The following is a 23133-nucleotide window of genomic DNA, read 5'->3' as shown; positions in this document are numbered from 1 at the left end:
CCTCAGTTGTTTCGTCCCTTAGGAAGCAATGCTCATGGTGTGGCACGTTGCCTTTTCCAGAAGATCACTACAGCTGGCGCACAGGATTAAGAATCAAGTTGACGTAAAAGTTTTCTGGGTTTGGTACCGCGTCATAATGTAAAAACTACTGCTGCTATAGAAAAGCCAACGTTTCGGCCACGATTGCAGCGGCCTTCTTCTGGGTCTAATCGTGCGTTCTAGCTATGCTGTGTTCTTTATAGTTTGTTGTTAGTGTTCACTGCGCATGCTATTACGTCATATTTTTTAAAAAAAGGTAGTTGGTTTATTGGTCACTTAAGGAAGAAGGAGAGGGAACTTTATTTTAATAGGTTATTGTGGTGGAGGGAGAACGTGACCTCTGTTGTCCATTGGCTCTTGTGTTGTGTGCCACGATTGGTGGCCACCGTCGAATGAGAAGTTTGCTGCTGTTTACCAACTGCTGGACGTCGGCCGCGCCGTGGCAGTTACTCACCGGTAGTGCTCGTGCCTCGTGTTGACAGTGCGGTCTGTTGGGCTCTGATTGCTGGCAGCCAAGATGGGGCAAGCCTGAGTCCATCCTCCCTGTTCATGTTGTTAGGGTGTTTAAATATTTCGATGGCCTCTCTGATTTTACGTTTCGTCATAATTGACTGCTTGGCCAACACACAGGCTTCGCTGAATTTTATTTCTTTTCCGCAGTCATGGTGTTCTGCCACTGCCGATTTGTTGTGTTGCCCTAGACGAATGTAACGCTCGTGCTCCCGAATGCGCGTTGCTATTGGCCTACCAGTCTCGCCGATGTATGCCTCTCCACATTCGCATTCCACCTTGTAAACGCCTGCAGTGTGTAATGCATCCACCTTGTCCTTGGTGGAGCCTAGCACGTCCTGGATCCTACGACCACTATAGAAGACAGGCTGAACTCCAACGTGGCGAAGGTGTTTGCCTATTCGGTCAGGGACGTTTTTCACATACGGTAAGCGTACTGTTGGCTGCAGTTTGTCTATTTCCTGCTTATCTTTCTTGCTTGTGTTGGTCGACAACGCTGTGTTTATCGACTTATGGCTGTAGCCATTGGCTAAAAACGTTGTGCGTAACCTTTTAAGCTCAGAGGATATAAAATGTAGACTGGCAATGGCAAGGAAAGCGTTTCTGAAGAAGAGAAATTTGTTAACATCGAGGATTGATTTAAGTGTGAGGAAGTCGTTTCTGAAAGTATTTGTATGGAGTGTAGCCATGTATGGAAGTGAAACATGGACGATAAATATTTTAGACAAGAAGAGAATAGAAGCTTTCGAAATGTGGTGCTACAGAAGAATGCTGAAGATTAGATGGGTAGATCACATAACTAACGAGGAGGTATTGAATAGAATTGGGGAGAACAGGAGTTTGTGGCACAACTTGACTAGAAGAAGGGATCGGTTGGTAGGACATGTTCTGAGGCATCAAGGGATCACCAATTTGGTACTGGAGGGCAGCGTGGAGGGTAAAAATCGTAGAGGGAGACCAAGAGATGAATACATTAAGCAGATTCAGAAGGATGTAGGCTGCAGTAGGTACTGGGAGATGAAGAAACTTGCACAGGATAGAGTAGCATGGAGAGCTGCATCAAACCAGTCTCAGGGCTGAAGACCACAACACACACACATCAGTGATGTTTTGAGCATCACTTAGGCGCTGAGCACGGATTGCCAAAGAGCGGATGACAGAGTTGTTCTGCGCTGTGTGGTGGTAGGATTGGGCGTGCAGATACCTGTCAGTATGTGTAGGCTTACGATATATTCTGTGCCCCAGTGTGCCCTCCGTTCTCCTGTACACTTAGACGTCTAGAAACGGGATAGTACCAATCTTTTCTACTTCCAGCGTGAACTGTATCTTCCCGTGCATACTGTTCAGATATTCGTGGAACTTGTGTAGCTCCGTTTCACCATGAGGCCATATAGCGAACGTGTCGTCCACGTATCAAGTTCTCTTTTAGTAGTGCAGAACTGTTGTCGCGTATGTGTCGCGAATGAGTAGCATGAAGTGAGTGTACAGCTAAGGGTGTAAAAGTGCCCAAGGAGGCCAGTAAAGGGGTAAGTTATCGTCAGCAGGGTCGCTAAGAAGCAGGAGGAACTGTGTTTTTGCGATGAGGTCAGTGTGGGCTAAGCAGCATAGAAGCTTCTGGAAGGAGCCGATATGATCGCGTGAGAGGCGCGTTAAGCGAGCCTATATAAGCGGCGGCGCCGGCGCTGCTCGGCATTCAGATTCCGCCTCCTATCCCAGACTGCCTCAGACGATGTACTGCGTTACTCTGTCCCCGAGACGGGACTAAGTTTGTAGTGGCAGTTAGCATGCAGGATTGCCCAACATAGTCAATGTTTAGAGCCTTGTAGGACTCGACGGTAGTTTCGAATCCTACTTCGTTATCCAGTCTCAGTTATTATTCAAAGCTCCTAGCCATTTTCCCACCAAGTTTCCTCATCTGAAAATAGCTTGTATTCTCAGGCACCAGGCCTACGAGTTGGACGAACCACTTCACAACTGGAGACAGCGTCAGCTCCCATTCTCATCCGGTCGCAAGACACTACCCTGTGTCGAGAGATGTACGACGATGCTGTCCATATGCATTATGTGCATTGGTGTTATTAGTAACTCATATCTTCATTCCATGTAGTGTTAACGCATTTTGTACAGAGTAAACATTCCCCAGGAATGTCTGCCAGTGATTCATGAGCCGCGCTGTGGTGCGCCCTTATAACTTTGTGAAACACCCTGTAGTTTCTGCTCGTGACGTAGTGGAGTAAATCGAGTAGGGAATAATCTGCTCGCTCTTCAGCTTATGGGGCTATGAAGGAGCGAATTGCTTTCTATCGTCCACCTCGCTGTTACAACCCTAGAACACAATATTTCCTTAATATGGCGCTACTGCACTTACATGTAGTACAGGCATTTCATATCTGTTTTAAACCCATTTCATTCAAAGATAAACATCAGTTTTATACCTTTAGATCAATATCTTTGATAGTCTGCGATGTTTGCAATTCCTCCAGCTATTAGACATAGAGAAAAGTGAAAAATTACATTTTTTGCAGGAAATTATATGTAAATTAATTTTGTACTGGGAAATATTTTCTCTAGAAGCTGTGGTTTCCGAGTTATTCGAGAAAAACATAAGAAAGTGACCTTCAAACCTATCCCCGCCCCACGCAACAATTAGCGACTACCCGATTTTCCCCCTGATCGACCTTTCTTGGTCATCGTTGATGGCGCTGTAGTGCACAGTGTGCTGCCCCCTTGCGGGCCGAAGTTCAACCAGTCACGCTACTACTCGATACGTCTCTGATTTGCTCGGTCCTTCTGGAGCTCCAACGTTTCCATAACAAGACTGTAAACGTGATATCCAATATTCAGTCAACATATGCACTGGCAAAACAGGCATTTCCGGCCAATAGAAGTCTACTAGTATCAATTACAGTTCTTAAGTTGAGGAAGAACTTTCTGAGACTGTATATCTGGAACACAGGATTGTATGGTAGCGAGAGATGGACTGTGGGAAAACCTGAACAAAAGAGAAGCGAAGCATTTGAGACGTGTTGCTAGAGAAAAAAGTTGAAAATTAGATCGACTGAGAATGTAAGGAATGAGGAGGTTCTCCGCTAAATCGATGAGGAAAGGATTATATGGAAAACACAGACGAGGAGGAATGACAGGATTATAGGTCATCTGTTAAGACATCAGGGAGTAATTTTCATAGTACTAGAGTGAACTGTAGAGGGCAACAACTGTCGAGGAAGACAGAGATTGGATTACAGCCTGCAAATAACTGAGGATGTAGGTTGTAAGTGTAGCTCTGGGATGAAAAGATTGGCACAGGAAATGAACTCGCGGCAGGCCACATCAAACCAATCTGAATACTGATGACTCAAAAACAAAAATGAAATGATCGTATGGCATTTATTGGCCGGATATCCCCTTCGGGGTTCGGCCGCCGTATTGCAAGTTTTTTTAATTGGCGACTCTAGGGTGACTTGCGTGTCAATGATGATTAAAATGATAAAGGACACACCACATCCAGTCCCCTGCCGGGAATCGAACCTGGGCTCACTTGCGTGATGGGCGTTAAGGTACTGCTGCACTACGGAGGCTGACTCAAAAACAAAATGTGCTTGAAAGGTTTCCTTCGATTATCACATTAAATAAGAGACAGTTACAGGGCAAACTGAGTGATGAAAATCTCCGAAACTGTTTGCGTCTGTCTGTATACCAACGGTTTGTGCCAGATACAATTTTAATAATATCTTCAGCCCGTCAAAAACAATTAAAAAGTACTAAATATTTGTTTTTTGTGAGCTATGTTGCAGAGAAATATAAAATACGAAACAAAGCCACTTACAGCATGTGGCGCTTTCAGTTGTTCCCACCTTCCCCCTCTTGCTGCCAGACAGCGTGACGTGGTAGAGGGGAAACTGTGCACTCTGGTGGGAGATATAGGGCTCGGAAAATGCCATGGCCCTGGATGCGTAGATGCGCAATTGGCTGGGGAAGCTTGGAGGGGGGGAAGGGGATGGGGGGTAGCTCAGAGCGCTGTATGCTAAATGCCTAACGCTGGAGGGGAAGAGTCGTTCTAAACTGAAGCCTACGCTCACATTTATTGTAAATATTAAGTGGGGCCCCTCCACTCCCACACTTGCATACATAGTGACCATCCACAAATACCTACTGCCACCTCTGCTTTCGTTAGTATCTAAGAATAATTTTGCGAAAATGCCGCATTAATTTTCGCCTGCCTTATTAACCATTTGCAACTTTCATAAAAGCAAAGCGTCATGACGCGAATTTTGAGTGAAACCTAGACACATCAAAAAAAGTTTTGCATCACCCCGGTTCCCATAACTCCTGAAGATAGAAGTTGACAGTGGATATTGTATCATAGACATAGTCCTTTTGACTGTTCAGAGATGTCACTAAACCCACCCGAAGATGTAAGCAACCATGCATGAGCAGCGCCTATTAGACGGAGGGGGTCCGACAGTCTACCAGGAAGGAGGTACACGGCTCACGTTGCCTGTAGTTCAACCATGCCTAGACGGTAAATACCGCGGTTTGATCGCGTCCGCATTGTCACTTTGTGCCAGGAAGGCCTCTCAACAAGGGAATTGTCCAGGCGTCTCGGAGTGAACCAAAGTGAAGTTGGAGGAGATACACAGAAACAGGAACTGTCGATGACATGCATCGCTCAGGCCACTCGAGGACTACCACTGCAGTGGATGACCACTACCTACGGATTATGGCTCGGAGGAAACCTGACAGCAACGTCACCATGTTGAATAATGCTTTTCGTGCAGCCACAGGACGTCGTGTTACGATTGAAACTTTGCGCAATAGGTTGCATGACGCGCAAATTCACTCCCGACGTCCATGGCGAGGTCCATCTTTGCAACAGCGACACCGTGCAGCGCCCTACAGATGGGCCCAACAACATGCCGAATGGACCGCTCACGATTGGCATTATCTCTTCACCGATGACTGTTGCATATGCCTTCAACCAGACAATCGTCGGAGACGTGTTTGGAGGCAACACGGTCAGGCTGAAAGCGTTAGACACACTGTCCAGCGATTGAAGAAAGGTGGAGGTTCCCTGCTGTTTTGGGGAGCCATTATGTGGGTTCGACGTACGCCACTGGTGGTCATGGAAGGCGCCGTAACGGCTGTACGATACGTGATTTCCATCCTCCGACCGATAGTGGAACCATATTGCCGGCATATTGGTGAGGCATTCGTGTTCATGGACGACTATTTGCGCCCCCATCGTACTCATCTTGTGAGTGGCTTCCTTCAGGATAACGACATCGCTCGATTACAGTGGCCAGCATGTTCTCCAGACATGAACCCTATCGAATATGCCTGGTATAGATTGAAAATGGCTATTTATGGACAACGTTACTCACCAACCGATCTAAGGATCACGCCGAAACGCCGTAGAGGTGTGGGACAATCTGGACCAACAGCGCCTTGATGAATTTGTGGATAGTATGTCACGACAAATACAGGCACGCATCAATGCAAGAGGACATGCTACTGGGTATTAGAGGTACCGGTGTGTACAGCAATCTGGACCACCACCTCTGAAGGTCTCGCTGTATGGTGGTACAACAAGCAATGTGTGATTCTCATGAGCAATAAAAATGGCGGAAATGATGTTTATGTTGATCTCTATTCCAGTGTTCTGGAGATTTTGGAACCGAGGTGATGTAAAACATTTTTTGATGTGTGTACATATTTCTCTCGTTGTCATGTCAAAATTTGCTTCTTTTGCCAAATACAATGGAGTTTACACTGTCTCGCCTCACTAAGATTTTGTGCAGACACAATGGCGACAGTACTTTGAAACAGTGGTTTATCAGGTTTATTAAGTGAGGAATTGTGGAAAAGTAAAGTCAGTAGCTTATGAAAAAGCAGATCCTTAGTACAAAAAATGTGTAGTGTCTTCAAATACATTGTTACAAAACCCATAGCATTTCTCGTTTCACCAGCTATTGTTGGCCCTTAAAAATTACATTCTTTCACCGATAAAGTCTGTAGTTATTGGGATAAAAAGATAGATAAAGAAGTTTTACATAGTAACGATACTGTAAAATACTGTCCTCTTTGCGTGTTATCATTTGCCAAAATCTCATTCAATGGCAAACTCTCATTTCGATATGTGAAACCGTTTATGAAATATGAGGAATGTTGTGGAAATTTGACCAGACTTTATTGCTGGCAAGGCGCGATCACAAATGAGTGTGCTACTTCAGATCAATTTCCTCGAGATTGGTGAAAGATAGATGCCTCTACCAAAGTCTAATGAAAAATGCAATATGTTAGCTAAATTTAATGCACAACATATTATGTAATATCCACCAAACACAAAATCATAGCGACCTCTATTTTTCATTGCACTAGGTGCTTGAGTCTGGAACCGCGCGACCGCTACGGTCGCAGGTTCGAATCCTGCCTCGGGCATGGAAATGTGTGATGTCCTTAGGTTACTTAGGTTTCAGTAGTTCTAAGTGTTAGGGGACTGATGACCTCAGATGTTACGTCCCACGGTGCTCAGAGCCATTTGAACCATTTTGAACCGAATTTCGCGTAGGGCCTTTTTTTTCACGTAAATATCACAATACCTATGACCATTAAAGGCATTCTGGGTACATCATCATGAATCTGACATCAAAAGCTAAGAGTAAAGCAAAAATCAATTCTTTTCCGAATACTTTTTGTAAAAACGTTTGAGAAAGATTGCAGGGCGCGCGCTTCGATTCTGTCATCGCTGACTGGCTGAAGGGTGGAAAACACTTAACAGCCTCCCCTTGCGAGCAAACGGACGAACTCACCCAGCGCCTTGGACGAAAACTAGTCACTGCGTATTGACCACTGCATCCTGCGTGCGCTATACTGGCACGCACGCACGAGCACTGCACGCGAACAGAGTTCTTACCCAGCCCCGTTCTAAAGCATTCGTTCGGTAACAGTTCGAGTGCTTGTAATCGGTCTTTGATTTACGAAAAGAGTGGAGAATTTAAAAGAACTGTGTCACAACGGGCGTCGCTGTGTAATCACTGAGAGAGCGAGGAGTGGGGACAGCAGGCGCCAGTGATCGTCTGTTCGCCATATTGACCGCCCAAGGCGAGATGTCGCTCGCAGACTAGACGGAGCCGCGCCCGCCGCCTTGCCCGCCCCGGCACTCACAGCCTCCCCCGCCCCCGCCGCCCCCACTCCCCCGCCCCGCACAGCTAATCCAAACTAATCCCCCTCAGGCGCTCTGCAGCTGCACGGGCCTCGGCGCAGCCCGCGCGCGCTGCGCGGCCGCTGTTCGCAACAAACACTAGTCGGCACTCGTTTGCCGAACGACGCCACCTGTGCGCTGTTCACACTCCTTGCTGCAAACACTTCTGCACCCAACGTACACAGCAAATTCTACCCTTCTCCCATCACCGTACTTCTGTTGTACTCAATCTTGTATTCGCCAAATACTCTTGGCACCAAACATACAAATGTGGCAGGAAGAGAACCCCCTACCACCTAAACAGGTTGCTGGATTGAGGTGGTTTCCTTTGACATCGTCAGTCTTTATACAAATGTCCCGGTCGATGAAACCATAGCCCTTGTAAAAAAGAATCTATTAAAACATAAAAAAACTAAGAGAAATTCAGATTGCGGAACTGATTATTTGCTTAAAGTCGTTTTGAAATACAATTTTTTCACGTTCAATGGGAAAATGCATGTGCAACCAGATGGTTTAGCAATGGGTAGCCCCCTCGCTGGTATTTTGGCAGATGTTTTCATCAACGCCCTGGAAATAACGCTCTTCAATTCAAGTTCAGAATTACACCACAAAATCCGCTATTATGCACGTTATGTTGACATTATCATTGCTTTTGACGGTACTGATCATGAGTTAGAGCTTCTCTTCAATACTTTCAATGGTTTACGTGAAATATTTCCTTCACAAAAGAACTTCAGAATGAAAAAGGTGAACTTAACTTCCTCGATTTAACAATTTCTATACAGAATAGTTCCTTCAATTACAGTATCTTCCGTAAGTAAACGTATTCAGATAATGTCATCCCTGCTGACTCAACTCATCCAAAAGCTCATAAACTGGCGTTCTTTTCATTCTGCCACCGTATGGTAACTACTCCTTTATCATCTGCCGATCAACAAAAAGAATTGAATGTCATCAAAGCGATTGCGGTTAATAATGGGTACAATCAGAATATGATTGATTACTTGTTCAGTAAGAAAACTTCCCAAAACTGTTCGACTTTGAGCAACAACCTCCCCACTGATAGCAAAGAAGCTAAAAAATTTATTTCTATTCCTTTCTTGGGTAATTTATCGTATAGGATAAAAAGTCTTCTAATGAAAAACTATAACTGTTACGTCTCCTTCTCTACAGATAACAGTTTAAAAGGAAATCTTGTACATTCAGTAGAGATTGCCGGCGATTGGTTTTCCAATTCAGGGGTTTACAAACTAACCTGTAATAACTGCCCCGCATATTATATTGGTCAAACAGGCAGAGCTGTGAAAACAAGATATAAAGAACACCTATTAGGTAAAAAAAAGGAGCGAATATACATAGCTCTACTTTTGCTGAACACCTCTTGATAGCCGGTCATACGCCTAAACATTTAGAAGACAGTTATCCTACACAGAGAAGTCAAAGGGCGAAGATTAGATCTGTGGGAAGAGTTACAAATTTTGAAACATCTTGAGCTCAAGGACGGTAATATACTGAACGACCAGTTGAACCTTGCTTGTAGACAATTTTTCGAAGGCCTTAAACCTGTACTGTTTATGGTATAACATTAATGCTGGTAACCTTAGTGGCCTATTTCCTCAGGAAGCTATGATGCACCTTCAATGCTTCAAGCTCACTACCCTTTATATAATGTGGTTTTCTCACGATGTATGTTTGCCACTACATCAGCCCTTATGTGATTTTGTCTGGCTCTAAAACTTTGGTTCCCTGCGAATGTGTATTAACTGGATTGTGTACCAGGGTTCGTAATTCTGTCTTGACAAGAGCCATTATTGTCAATTTTAAAGTTCTGACATATATACCGTTTGTGGGCTTCACTAATATAGTAATGTAATTTTTTATATTTTGGCTGTATATGCCACTAGCCGTAATTCTCTCGGCGTAAGCGCCACCTGCTTTTTTGGTGTATAACTACATTATTTGTACCAATGCTCCCATGCTGTCATAACTGGAGTGTTAAACGCCTTCCTTTTTTTTTTATTGTTACTTTACCTAAGGACGTTATTAATACTGATAATTTACACGTTGCATTTGTACGCCAATTGGCACATGGTTCTCGCCATGAGCGCCACCTGCCCTGCTCTCAGAGTAACTACGCTCGCCGATTACACTCAGTCGGTTGTGAGCTCTGCAAGATCCATGTACTAATTTATATTTACGTGACAAACCCTAATTCTATGGCTGTATTTCATTTTTGACAAATGGATCTATGCCGACATTTGTAAAAACGGCGATGGTACATTAGTCCTTACTAATGTAAAATAGTAAGTACCAGTCGTCGTTCTCATGTTCCTGTAATGCAAGAGCTCTTTAATTTGTGTTAAAATTTATTCTTGGCTTAAGTTTCATACTTTTCTAATGTAAGCTATGATGTTCATTGTCTTAGGCCACCTTCTGAAGAAGACAAATTTATATTTGTCGAAACCTAGGTAAAGAATTCTTTATCCATTGCAACTGGTCGCCGGCCGGATTGGCCGAGTGGTTCTAGACACTACAGTCTGGAACGGCGCGACGGCTACGGTCGCATGTTCGAATCCTGCCTGGGGCATGGATGTGTGTGATGTCCTTAGGTTAGTTAGGTTTAAGTAGTTCTGAGTTCTAGGGGACTGATGACCTCAGAAGTTGAGTCCCATAGTGCTCAGAGCCATTTGAACCATTTTGCAACTGGTCGGCTGTTTATAATTTTATTACGTGGAACCGTTGCTGTTGTGCAGCTATGTTTAAAATATTGAGGTAGTTTACTTGTATGTTGCGGCTACACAGCATCGTGATGGCAACACAGAGTAGCAGCTATTTCCAATAGTTTGTTTTTAGGAACCTTAGGAAGACTTAACTGTAGTATGAAGATGATGTGCGGCAATAGTTCAAGATTCAGCCCATTGATTTGCGTTTAACTCTCTGAATCCAGCGAACGAAATCGACGATCACTTATAGAACGTCCAGAGGACTCATCTTGGCGGCGGCTATGGATGAGTCCTGACTCTCCCCTGATGTATGCAGATACTTTGTTCATTCCGTCTGAGTGGAGCATTGTGTTGCCTCACATCCATGTTCGGCGGCCGGATGTCTACTTGGGAATTACTCGGCGTCCACGAGAATCACGGCTCTTGCTGCGATTGAGGCCTACGAGAAAGACAGGCCTCGGCGCGTACGTCACGAAGGTAGTCCTCCGCTCGCTCGCTCGGTCAAATCGGCAGAATATCTACGTTTATACACCTGTTAACTCATAACTAGGCGTGTCGGTAGAAACGAAAACTGAATCTTCTACTGGAATCCGCTATTATGGCATCTTACTGTTATTAGTCCTGTAATGATGGGAAGTCCATGGGCCTGCTTACAATTTCTTACGGCAGTACTAGCGTACAATAAAATAAAATCATGTTAAAATGATTATCAGTTGCATAAGGCGCCACTTCTAGCACGTAATGAGTACTGTTCAGCAGAAGAGAGACTATATGCTATAAACAAGCCGTTATACCATTTATATCGAGCAGTGATCTTGAATTAAATTTTGCTGTAGTACTGTCAATCAGTAAGATTTCGTAATAGCAGATTCCAGTGGAAAATGAATTCTCGTTAGTACTTACACGCCCAGCTGCGAGTTAACAGGTCTAGAAACGCACTTTATCTGCTGAGCTGAGCGAGCGAGCGAGTTCAGGACTACCTTCGTGACGTACGCGCCGCGGCCTGTCTTTCTCGTGGGCCTCGGCTGCGATCTTGTGGCGTCACACTAGTAGGCTTGTCTGCCACACTTGCATGCCCACGGCAAATCAGCATGTTGTTGAAAAGGTACGCAGAAAAAGTCTTAAAGTTGCCGGTGCGCTATCGAGAGCTTGGGTGCATTTAAATGAGCAGTCAAGAATTATTGAACTCGTCTGAAATAGTTACTCACTCCCCGCCGGAAACAGCTGCTGGCACTCATAAGACCTCCAGTGTCACGTGCTGTGATGTACGCACCACGGCCTGTCTTTCTGGTGAGCCTTGAGTGACGGCAGACAGATGCATAACATAGGAGTTGTCCGCCCACAAAAGTGGCTAGGTGTAACTACGGTACGCCTGGGTGGCAGGTAGCTCAACGATATTACTCGTATTGTCTCTGTTCCATATCCCCCCGAGAAAATACATTCAACCACTCCTTTAGGATATGCACATTTCCGACTGTTTTTAATCCTTTCGGCGTTGATGGGTCCTATACGAGAGTCGTTCAGTAACTAATGCGACACTTTTTTTTCTGTAAGTAGGTCGACTTTATTCAAGATTCCGATACACCACATTATTTCCCACTCGTTTGGCTACAAAACTCTATTTCCCAACACAATCTCCATTCAATGCGACGACCTTACGCCACCTTACTGGGAGGGACTGTATGCCCTCATGGTACCACTCTGCTGGTCGCCTTCCTACACCAATAACCTCCTTATAATCCTCGTACTGGTTTCATAGAGCGCACAGATGGTCCTTCATCGCTCTTTATGATCTTCTGCTAGGCGGCGAGGGGCACACTCCTTGGAGTACACCAACCGGTGGACGAGTGTGTCAGCACTACCAACAGAGACGGCCAGTTATGCAGCGAGGTGTTTGATTGTGATCCGAAGAATCACCTCGTATGTGAGTGTTCGCACGTTCCAGCAGTTCAGGAGTCACAGCTGTTGTGCGGCCAGCCGGCACGGGAAGGGCTCGACAGGTTTTTATGCTCTTCTTGTGATGATGATAGACGCTTCGTCCAACGAGTCAACGTACATTTGTTCACTGCCAGGTCTCCGTAGACATTCTGCAAGCGCCTATAAATATCTACGATGCTCTGGTTTTCGGCCAAAAGAAACTCAATGACAACTCTGTCCTTTCAACGTAACTGCACTACAGACGCTAATTTGAAGGCTATGTATAATAGTTCAGACCACAGCTTCGATTAGCCACTTGTCTCCTTAGCGGTCTGCTGAAGCGATCTATGATTGTTATGTTCGGTGGAAACCAAATTGTGTCTGGTTGCTAGTGTACGTTACTAACTTGAATATTATTTAGTTGTTACAGTTTAAAGTAGGTACCTATTTCTGAATCCAATATATTTTAAAAGTGGTACTTTAAGTACTACCAATTCCGCCGACTGTGTGGAGAAAATCCCTTCAATTACTGAGACACTAGCTTCGTTTCATACTATATCTGTCTTCCGTTGAACTGCATAGTTCTCTGGACAATCCGTTTACAAATTGCCTCTTGTCTCTACTTTCTTTGCATAAAAATACGACGAACCACTATCTCTTCCACAATAAGAAAACATCAGGATTAGAAAACCTGGCAGTTATTTGCTATACCTTTAAGCCCACATGAAAGCCATATTGGCTGTTATTCGAGTGTGCGTGTTTATAAACATTAACTCCTGCGTTCCACACTGATGTCGTATAGGGTGCTGATGCATCCCCTCATCCTCATTCAACCTGATTCCGTTCGCTTGTACTGTCCTCTCATTTCCGTAAAACTGTTCGATCTGTCTGAACACTGGCTTGATAATCACCACTCTAATGTAACTGCTATGGTCCATACAAATTGTCAGTTTTGCTGAAGCGAGAATTAACGTCAGCAGTCTGCAACCAGCATCACATCAACGCTTCGAAGTTGCGTAAAACACAGGGGAAAATTTTCGCGAAGACGGACGTGCTCTGGCCGTCCACCACGAGACGACACAAGCGACGTTAGAGGCTGCAGACCTCACGGGCCTCTTCTCTTGCGCAGGCACGTGATCGAAACTAGGCACTGCGGTATCGTAGCATCAAGCGGTATGTAGGTCAGTGCGCAGACCAGACTTGAAAAGTTCGCCCGCAATGGGTTTCATGGGGCAGGTGACGATTACGCAAGAATTCCATCAATCAGGATTCTCACTCGTGAGCCGCCTCCACAATCTCGCTGGCACTCACACCTGGATTTGCGATCCCAGGAGCTGTCTGCTATGGCCTCCTCGCTGAAGAAGATGAGGGCTCTGTCGTCGTTACGGACTTGCAAATTCATTCCAGTGTAACTTTCAAATGCCTACACATTTAACTTAGACACTTTTGCTCCCTATAATACTTTGATTCTTTACTAAGTTGTATTTAATGAACTTAGTCTCAGTGATAATCTGAACCGCCATCAGCCACTACAATTATTGTTATTTTTCTATAAATGATTTATTTTATGTTTTTTCTCGGTTCACATCAGAGTAGACATGCTACTTATCTTTGATAAATAAACTTGTTCAGTGTTGCTGTTTGGATATTTTTTGTGCCACCATCAGGGGACATATCATGTAGTAATGTACTTCTGACTGAATTACGTTCTGCAGTAAATACTTCACTCACCTTTTAATATTCACCATTTACTCGGAGAGAACTTCGTAATGGAACGGTACTGGTATTACTTAAAAAAATAGCTCTTCCATGATCACACGTAACTCCTTTTTCTTTTGGTTTAGCCACAATCTGTAATCCCACTCTCGCGTCCGTCGGCCGTCGTAATTTAATATATTATTATTGTTATTATTATTTTTTGATTGTTGCCGACTTACGTGGTGGGCGTTAATAAAACTGATATTTCATTTAATTTTGATTTTACGGTTAAATGCTTTCCTGAAGTTCTCCTTTTTAACAATATTAATCTCAAATTATTTGTTACGTTAATGAATGTTAGACTCGCTGAATCTTAAAACATGAGCATATAAGTTGTACAATGTAATAAACTTTTCATATTAATTTCCTCGGCTAGTCAGTTCACTTTAAAGCAAAAAATCTTTAGTTATTAATTAAAATGGCGGCCCACACACGAGCGAGAGTATTTTTCTTACCTCCGTTAACCATTGTATTGTAGTCAGAGTCCTGGCTCTGGGTCTCGGCTATGGTACTGAAAATAAAAATCTTAAAGCTACGTATTTTCTGCAACGTCGGGTGGCTGTGGAGAAAAATTAATATTATTTTAATAGCGGGCGAGTTTTCCGCTTCCGCAAATTTTTCATAAGTTAATATCACCACGTAATGGCGTCGTTGGCTGCATCGGTCGCTGCGATTGTTGAACTGTAAAGTACTTGAATGCAGGTTAATTCAAGGAAGGCGGACATGAAATCGGGATCACCTCTTACAAATTAAAAGTGCAGAATAATATTAAATGAATATATTATCTGCTTAACTCATACAAATATGCTTACATTTGCCAGCACTCGGAAGATGTTTGTCGATACACACTCAAGACAAAAGAGGAAGTAAAGTGGACTAAACAAATTAACAAAAGAGCGTATCTTGTCGTCTCTTTAGATCATTTTGTCATAAATTATTTCTTTGCATTGCATTTCCTTGCATTTCTCGACAGTGAAATTATTGTTTTACGGCTACATGATAAAAATATATTATTCAATTTTTTTAATATCTCTTCTTTATAAATACTGTTTTTTAAGTCTTTTCGTAATATAGCACTGGGTCGCTATACCACCCACGATTGTTTTACGAATGTAGTATGTAGATGGAACACATCTCACTGTTTATGATGTCGTATCTCCTGAACTGTGCGTCGAACAATGATATGATTTTGTAGGTACATTCAGTGGTGTGTGGACAGCACCTGCAAAATTTGTTGGGCATATATTTAGTATTAAAGACTTAATAAACTAAAACGTCATACCTGATGCTGATGTTCTACTATCAAAAACGTAGTGAGCGACAAACTCTTCTCCTTAGAGCTTCCTCAGGGTGGGAAGAGTCAGAGAAAAAAAAAGTTTCGAAAAAAAGTTTCGACAAAGTTTCGCTAAATGCTGTTATTCTCAAAACTTGAATGAATATATCCTGAGCGTTACGCCACATCAAGACACATACACAGCGTCTACCTTTCATACTTGACTTATTGTGTTAAATCTTTAACTTAAGATTGTAGCTCTTGAGTGGGTTACGACAGAATTTTATATTTTTAATTTTGCTCAAGAAACAGAGAAAATGAAATTTTTGTGAAATAGGAGATGATGTGTAATCAAGGTCAAAACTTGCAACTCACACACTGACTATAATAATTACTAGAATGTCTGTGTATTTTAGAAAGTCACGTTTTGAAATGGAATAATGCCCATTAACGTTAAGAAAATGGAAGTAGAGCAAATTACAATGTCAACAGCGTTGTATTTTGGGATTATAGTACAAGTAGTCGACGAGCAATCATAGTTTGATAATTGTAAATCCCGGTAGTTTTCGACACTAATTTAACTGAATAAGTGAATAAATACCCAATTCGGATTCTGAAAAAGAAAGAGACTTGACCTTCAAAGGTGGTTTTCAAAGTGCAACCAACAGCTTCAATAGAAGAGGAACGGCGGCACGAAACTCGTTAATTAGGAAGACCATCGGGTTGATGGAATTGCCCGTCAAAAATAATATTCCTTTCAAAACAAATACGCATTTTCCAAGAAACTCTAAGTGCCTGCTCACAGCGTCCATAGATACAAGTAAGATTACTGATAATCCCAGCTATCATCACAAAATACAAAATTTTGAAAAAATTCTTTTTTACATGTGTAATTCGTAATAAGCAATAGCAGTTACTATCTACATTAGCAGTGAAACCTAATAAATACATCAAATACTAAAAGCCAACAAAAAACATTAAGTGTTAAGATTATGTATAAATAGTTTTGTTTGAAATTTCACTAAACGACACTTGATCCGAACACAACGATATTCAGTTACTTAATGAAACAACTCGGCGCACTATGGTCGTACCTTTTCAGCACCATGAACTTCCAGATTTCACCTTTGACATCTGCCTTCCTCTGGGAGAAATTCAAACGCTGTAGCATAAAAGAATAGTTTAACTGTCTTCAAATTTCTCATGAAAATGGAATTATCCTGGAATGCGCCGCATTGCCCAAGACGACATATTCAGTCTAAAGCTAAGGAGATAATGATTACAAAATGATTCGAACAACAATTCTAAAAGTCACCATCTAATGATTACAAAATAATTCGAACAACAGCTTTAAAAATGACCAGATAATGACTAAAGAATAAATCAAACAACACAGCTTTTCCTTCAAACAACACGCGAAGAGCTCAGGTATACAATTTTGAAGCACAGCCCCAGCACGCTACGCATGGCAACTTACATCATGATCCGTTCGCAGTACAGCTGATTTCAAACAACAGTCATTACGCCCACGAAGGTCAATTAATTCAGCTACAATGAAAAATTTGTGCAAGGCTAGATCAGTCACACGTTTTAGTAAGACACGTACCGTGATTTCCACAGCCGCCCTAAAGATGGCGCAAAAACTTGACGACATCAAAACGCTCTCACAAAAAATGGCTCTGAGCACTATGCTACTTAACTTCTGAGGTCATCTGTCACATAGAACTAATTAAACCTAACTAACCTAAGGACGTCACACACATCCATGCCCGAGGCAGGATTCGAACTTGCGACCGTAGCGGTCGCTAGGTTCTAGACTATAGCGCCTAGAACCGCACGGCCACTCCGGCCGCCAAAACGCTGTCACCTTTGTACCGTACATCAGGGCAATAACGACAGACGTAGGACGCGCCGTACCGCCGTACACTGTAGCCTTCAGCCAGCCGGTTTATGGAAACCAACCGACCACAGGCTCTTCTTGATGCCCGACGCTGACGATATGGACAGCTCGGCCATGTGCCTGTTCACTTCGGCGATACTACTAGTATCATTTACAGTTGTCTTCCTCGTACTAGAGTCATCACCATGAGTACTGGTCACTTCACGCTCCCCAACCTTCCAGCTCAGTACATATGCTTTGTACTCCACGGTAGTAGGCGGAGTTAAGGAAACTAAATATAGCATTCTGATACTGTGCACCGGTGGATGTACTTTAAAGAGCCGTCGATCGTCACGACTCAACTAGCTGCCAGTCTGCCATATACGTATTTCTGTACACGTTCTAACATTACACCATAAATTTCACCGCATGTGTAAGTAAAACGTCGTTTCATATCATGTGGTGTAGTCGGTATGTCGTTGCAAACAGTGGCTTTTAGGTTAGCCCAGAAAAAAATGTTTTAGGGGTTCAAATCTGTAGAACGGGCCGGCTAAGATTGAGGCCCTCTCGCCCAGCCAACGATTTGGTAAAAATCGGTGAAGACAAGCTACAGTACGTAATGCACTATATGCTGGACAGCCATCGATTTCACTTACCGCTTAAAGCTGTGTTCTTCATTCCACTTACTTCATTGCTGGGTTTATACTTAATAGGTGTTAACTAATACAGGATTAACAATATAGAATAAAATTGAGCTGAGAGTTTTTGTAATTAGTAATAGGCTTATTAAAGTTTTAATCAGACTTAATACTGCCCTTAACAGAACACAATAAATGCATGCTGGAGAGGGACGGGGGAAGCGGGATAAGGTCACATTTCACAACATTTCAGTGAAACCAGGATGTGAATACCGGCTACAGCAAACAATTTAGGGTATGCTAAATTTCATAAAATTATAAGGACCAAAATTCTGAGCTTAACATCCTGCTGACGAGATGGTTGTTAAAGACGAGGAGAAATATTAAGACGTAGAAGTAGCTTACAGTGTACCCCAAACAACGTAGAATTGTTACCGTGCACATTATACGGGGTGCACCAGGAACTCCACCAGCAAACAATAAGAGCATGTACAGGGATACCTTCTGAGTATTTTGGTATCAGGGACCCACGGTCTCGGGCAGTTCGTTACAGAGTAAATAATGTAGTTATGATTTATTCGACTTGTTACAGTGAACACCCTTCTTTCTGTGAAAGTACAGAATGACAATTATTGAACTATATGAAAAGAAACGTAAATTAGTTGCAAACTACTGCGTGCACACACTTTATTCAACAGTCAAAATCACTACAGATATTCGGATTTAGGTTATAACATGTACGATATGCCTGCCACCATTGGCGATGACGTGGCGCAGACGAATAGCGAAATGCTGCATGACCCGCTGGAGTGTCGGAACATCGGTGCTGTCGACGACCTTCAGACTGAATGTCTTCAGCTCAGCAATTGTTTTGAGGTTATTGCTGTACACCTTGTCTTTAACATAGCTCCACAAAATATGGCTGCCAATCGAGGCCCATGCCAGTGGCCTCTTGGTACCCCAGAGCCAGAATGCGGTCCCCAAACTGCTGCTCCAGGACATCAAACACTCTACTGCTGCAGTGGAGTAGAGCTCCGTCTTGTATGAAATCTTGTCGAAATCAGGGCCACTTAGGGTAATGGGAATTAAATCGTTTTCCGAAATCTTCATGTGCCGTTCGGTAGTCACCGTACCATCAAGTAAAATCGCACCGATTATTCCATGACTGGACATTGCACAAAACACTTCTCGATCGCGAAATGCGGAGCTCAGTCCCCTAAAAGTGCCAGTTTTGCTTATTGACGACGCCTTCCAAATAAAAGTGGGCTTCGTCGCTAAACCAAACCACGCATGCGTATACTAATTCCCATCATGCAACACGGCCAGCCGTCCAGTTTGTAAGTCCTAATGCAAACCGTTCAGGAGTTATGACTATTTTATTTCATGTAGTTCAATAATTGTCACCTTGTGTCTTCGCGACGGCGAAGAAGCTTCCAGTACACAATAATCAAAACGCACACCACACAACGCAGAGTACCGCCACCTCCCTGAGACGAAAGACTGTACTCTGATGTGCGGCAATAGCTTAGCTTAACACCATTTTGCTCGTCTTCCATTTCATTCAGTGAGGCCATAAGTGAGGTGCATATCGGCCAACTCTTCAATAGTAAATCTTCCCATGTAGCTGTGTGTCACTATAAATGCACAGCTGACACTGGCGGAAAAGCAAACCAGAGACAGAACCGAGCAGTACTGAAAGCAAACTAGAAGAAGAAGAGCAAAATGGACACTACAATTATCAATAGCCGGTACCGTGAGCGAATGGAGACAAGGTACACATCGCATACCGTCGGCATCGAACTGTTATGCGTAAAACAGCTTCGAATATCTGATTACTTTACGAACGAATTAATGTGTCAAATTTCTGCATGTGCAACTTTTATGGTTGAAGACGAAAACCCCGTTTCCTTTGCTTTATTAGCTTCGGGTTATTCACACATAGACTAACGAACAGCTAAACTGTAGTAACCTATGAGCTTGTTTCCACTCATTATTTGCGGGCGCTGTATGGAAGAAAAAATTTCGAAAAGTCTCGAAATTACGTGTAAAATTTGTTGAAAGTTGTTAAATGCCCTCATTGTCAAACACTAGAAGAATATAATCTGGGTAACTTGTGCGCCGTGAGTTACACTACACCAAGATACACAAACACAATTTCAAAATTAAATACAGTGGTCAAAATAAATGTCGCATATTGCTTTGTTGTCTATGCTGGACACAACAGCAAACAAAACTGATTCTGTTCTGTCAGATACAGTTGTAAGAAAGCAATGAAGAAGGTAAACTTACACTTGCTAAAAGCAAAAAATAAATGAATAAAAATAAGAACCACCTGGTGATGGCGGAAAGATTATTCGCCGAAATATCATGGGACTTCAACGATCGCATCCGGCTGGACATCCGAGAGCCCTGGAAATAAGAAATAAAAAAATAGATAAAAAGCCCTTGCAAAAGATTCCACTGTAAACATTACAGTTTCATGTTACAAGTGGTCCTCCTCGTAACTGAAGACACTTTTAAATGTGGTCTGGCATACTCCTTACCAGACTGTTAAGACAAGTCTGTGGGACCATGCCCCATTTCTCCACAACGGCCTTCACAAACACCCCAATGTGTTAATATCATAACGTATTTCTGGATCACAACATTTAGTATTTACTTTCGGCAGTATGCAACATTTATTTTAGCCACTGTAGCTGACTTACTATGTAAAAGGTTTAACGTAAGTTTATACCTCTTAATGAATAGATTATAACAGTATTTAGGGCGGTCTGAGTGGCCGAGCGGTTCTAGGCGCTACTGTCTGGAACCGCACGACCGCTACGGTCGCAGGTTCGAATCCTGCCTCGGGCATGGATGTGTGTGATGTCCTTAGGTTAGTTTCAGTAGTTCTAAATTCTAGGGGACTGATGACCTCAGATGTTAAGTCCCATAGTACTCAGAGCCAGAGCCATATAACAGTATTTAAATTTTTTAAATTTGATCAGTAATTACATTCATGAAAAAAACGCAACCTCAAAAGGCAATTAATGTTGAGAAACTTCGGTAATGCATTTGTCTAGGTAATGTATTTAAATGATTAACATTGCAAGATTACCGGTTAATATAAGCGCGAGATAAGCTGCTACTGAAACTGTGAAATGCTGGAATGTTAATAACCAGTCTAACCGACAGATTGTTGAATGAAAGCATGCAAAAGTGCACGCATTGTGTCGTACATGTTCCAGATGTCAGTTTGTGGGATAGATTTCCAGTAAGTCAATACAGGTACGGTTAATGCTGCTTGTAGATGACGCTGGAGTTGTCGTCCGATGATGTCCCATATGTGCTCGATTGCAGAGACGTCTGGTGATCAAGCAGACCAAGTCAACATGTCGACACTCTGTACAGCATATAGGGTCACAAAAGCGGTGTGTGGGCGAGCGTTATCCTGTTGGAAAGCACCCTTGGAATAATGTTCATGAATCGCAGCACAACAGGTCTAATCACAAGACTGACGCATAAATTTGCAGTCAGAGGGGATGGGATAACCACAAGAGTGCGCCTGTTTTTATAGAAATCGCACCCCAAACATAGCTGAAGGTGTAGGTCCAGCGGGACCAGCACTCAGACAGGTTGATTGCAGGTCCTCAACAGTTCTCCTGCAAACCGACAGACGGCCATTACTGGCACCGGAGCATAACTGGCTTTCCTCAGAAAACACAACAGACTTCCACCCTGTCCACCAGTGAGCTTTCGTTTCACACTACTGAAGTCGCAGATGGCGGTGGTTTGGGATCAGTCTAATGTACGCGACAGGGCTTCGCACTCGGAGCTGTCCTTGAAGTAACCGATTTGTAACAAACAGTTGTTTGTGTCACTATGGTGCCAGCTGCTGCAGATGTAAAAACGACGCCCCAAAGCCAAACGCCGAAGACGTTGATCTTCCCCCCCCCCCTCCCCCCCCCCCCCCCTGGTAGTACCATGTGGCCGTTTGGTGCAGAGTCTTCTTGAGACCGTATATCCTCGTGACCATTGTTGCAGCCTTCGCATACAGTGGCTGCATTCCTACTCAGTCTTTCTCCAGTATCGCAGAAGCAACCTTCTCGTAGTCCCATTACACGACCTCGTTCAAAATCAGTGAGGTGTTGCTACGGCAATTTTATCGGCTTAAAAGCATTCTTGACTGACATCAACTCACCAGCGTGTATTTAACGCAAACCTGGTTTCCGTCCTCATACTGGTGCTAGACTGGCGCGAAATTTGAATAGACATCATCTTTCAGATGTAGAAAAACGCCCACCAAGTTCCGTTTATGTCGTGCAACTCATCCTTGCTGATTCGATTTTTTTTCCTTCAGTGTACATGCAATGCTGAAAAACTAATTTTTGTTGCCCCTGGAAGCTGTTAGACAGATAACCTGTAAAAGGGACTGGGCGACCGTTTTAGCCGTTTACTAAAACAGTTACCGAGGGCGCTAGCTCCTAGGAGAGCCATTATTTCTTCCTAGACCATCGGCGAACACGAATGCAGACGAAGTGACACTGAAGTACACCCCGGCACACACTATAAGGTAACTTAAGGAGATTAGATGTTGCTGGATGGAGGGAAGTAGGCTTAGAGCTTAATGTCCAGTTAATTTACGAGGCCTCTACGGAAGGGATTCGGGCTCTGATTGGGACAGGATGCAGGATGACATCGACCAAGTTCTTTTCTAGGGAACCATCCCAAAATTCGCCACAAGTGATCTATGGGATCAACGGCAAAGCTAAACCAGTATAGCCGAACAGAGACATCGGCTATCGTCTGGAATGAGAGATCAGTGTTAACTTATAAAATAAAATAAAAATTTAGTAACAAGACCGCAATTTTTCCTTTTCTATTTAAACAATTAAAGCAAAATAGCTAATTTCGGTTGCTTTCCATAACAATTTTCGAGTCTGTTTACAAACAGAGGAAAAGTAGCCTAAGAAAATTTTGTACAATAAAGCATCATATAAAACAATGCGTAACAGCTGAACAAAATATGTAAGCACAGCTAACTGCAATTGTAAAAGTGAACATGTAAATTATTCTATAAGTAATCATTGATTCCATCCTGGTCAAATGGTTCAAATGGCTCTGAGCACTATGGGACTCAACTGCTGTGGTCATCAGTCCCCTAGAACTTAGAACTACTTAAACCTAACTAACCTAAGGACATCACACACATCCAT

General features: G+C 43.2%; 1 protein-coding gene across 1 annotated transcript in view; it reads left to right on the top strand.

Moving 5' to 3' along the window:
- Positions 1–23133, top strand: part of LOC126204297 (uncharacterized calcium-binding protein B0563.7-like) — a 532738-nt gene that overhangs the window by 80799 nt on the left and 428806 nt on the right. The window lies entirely within an intron of this gene.

Source organism: Schistocerca nitens, chromosome 9 (assembly GCF_023898315.1).
Source record: "Schistocerca nitens isolate TAMUIC-IGC-003100 chromosome 9, iqSchNite1.1, whole genome shotgun sequence".
In the NCBI taxonomy this organism is placed as follows: Eukaryota; Metazoa; Arthropoda; class Insecta; order Orthoptera; family Acrididae; genus Schistocerca; species Schistocerca nitens.
The sequence above is the reverse complement of the archived record's forward strand: the minus strand, read 5'-3'. Positions and strand labels throughout refer to the sequence as shown.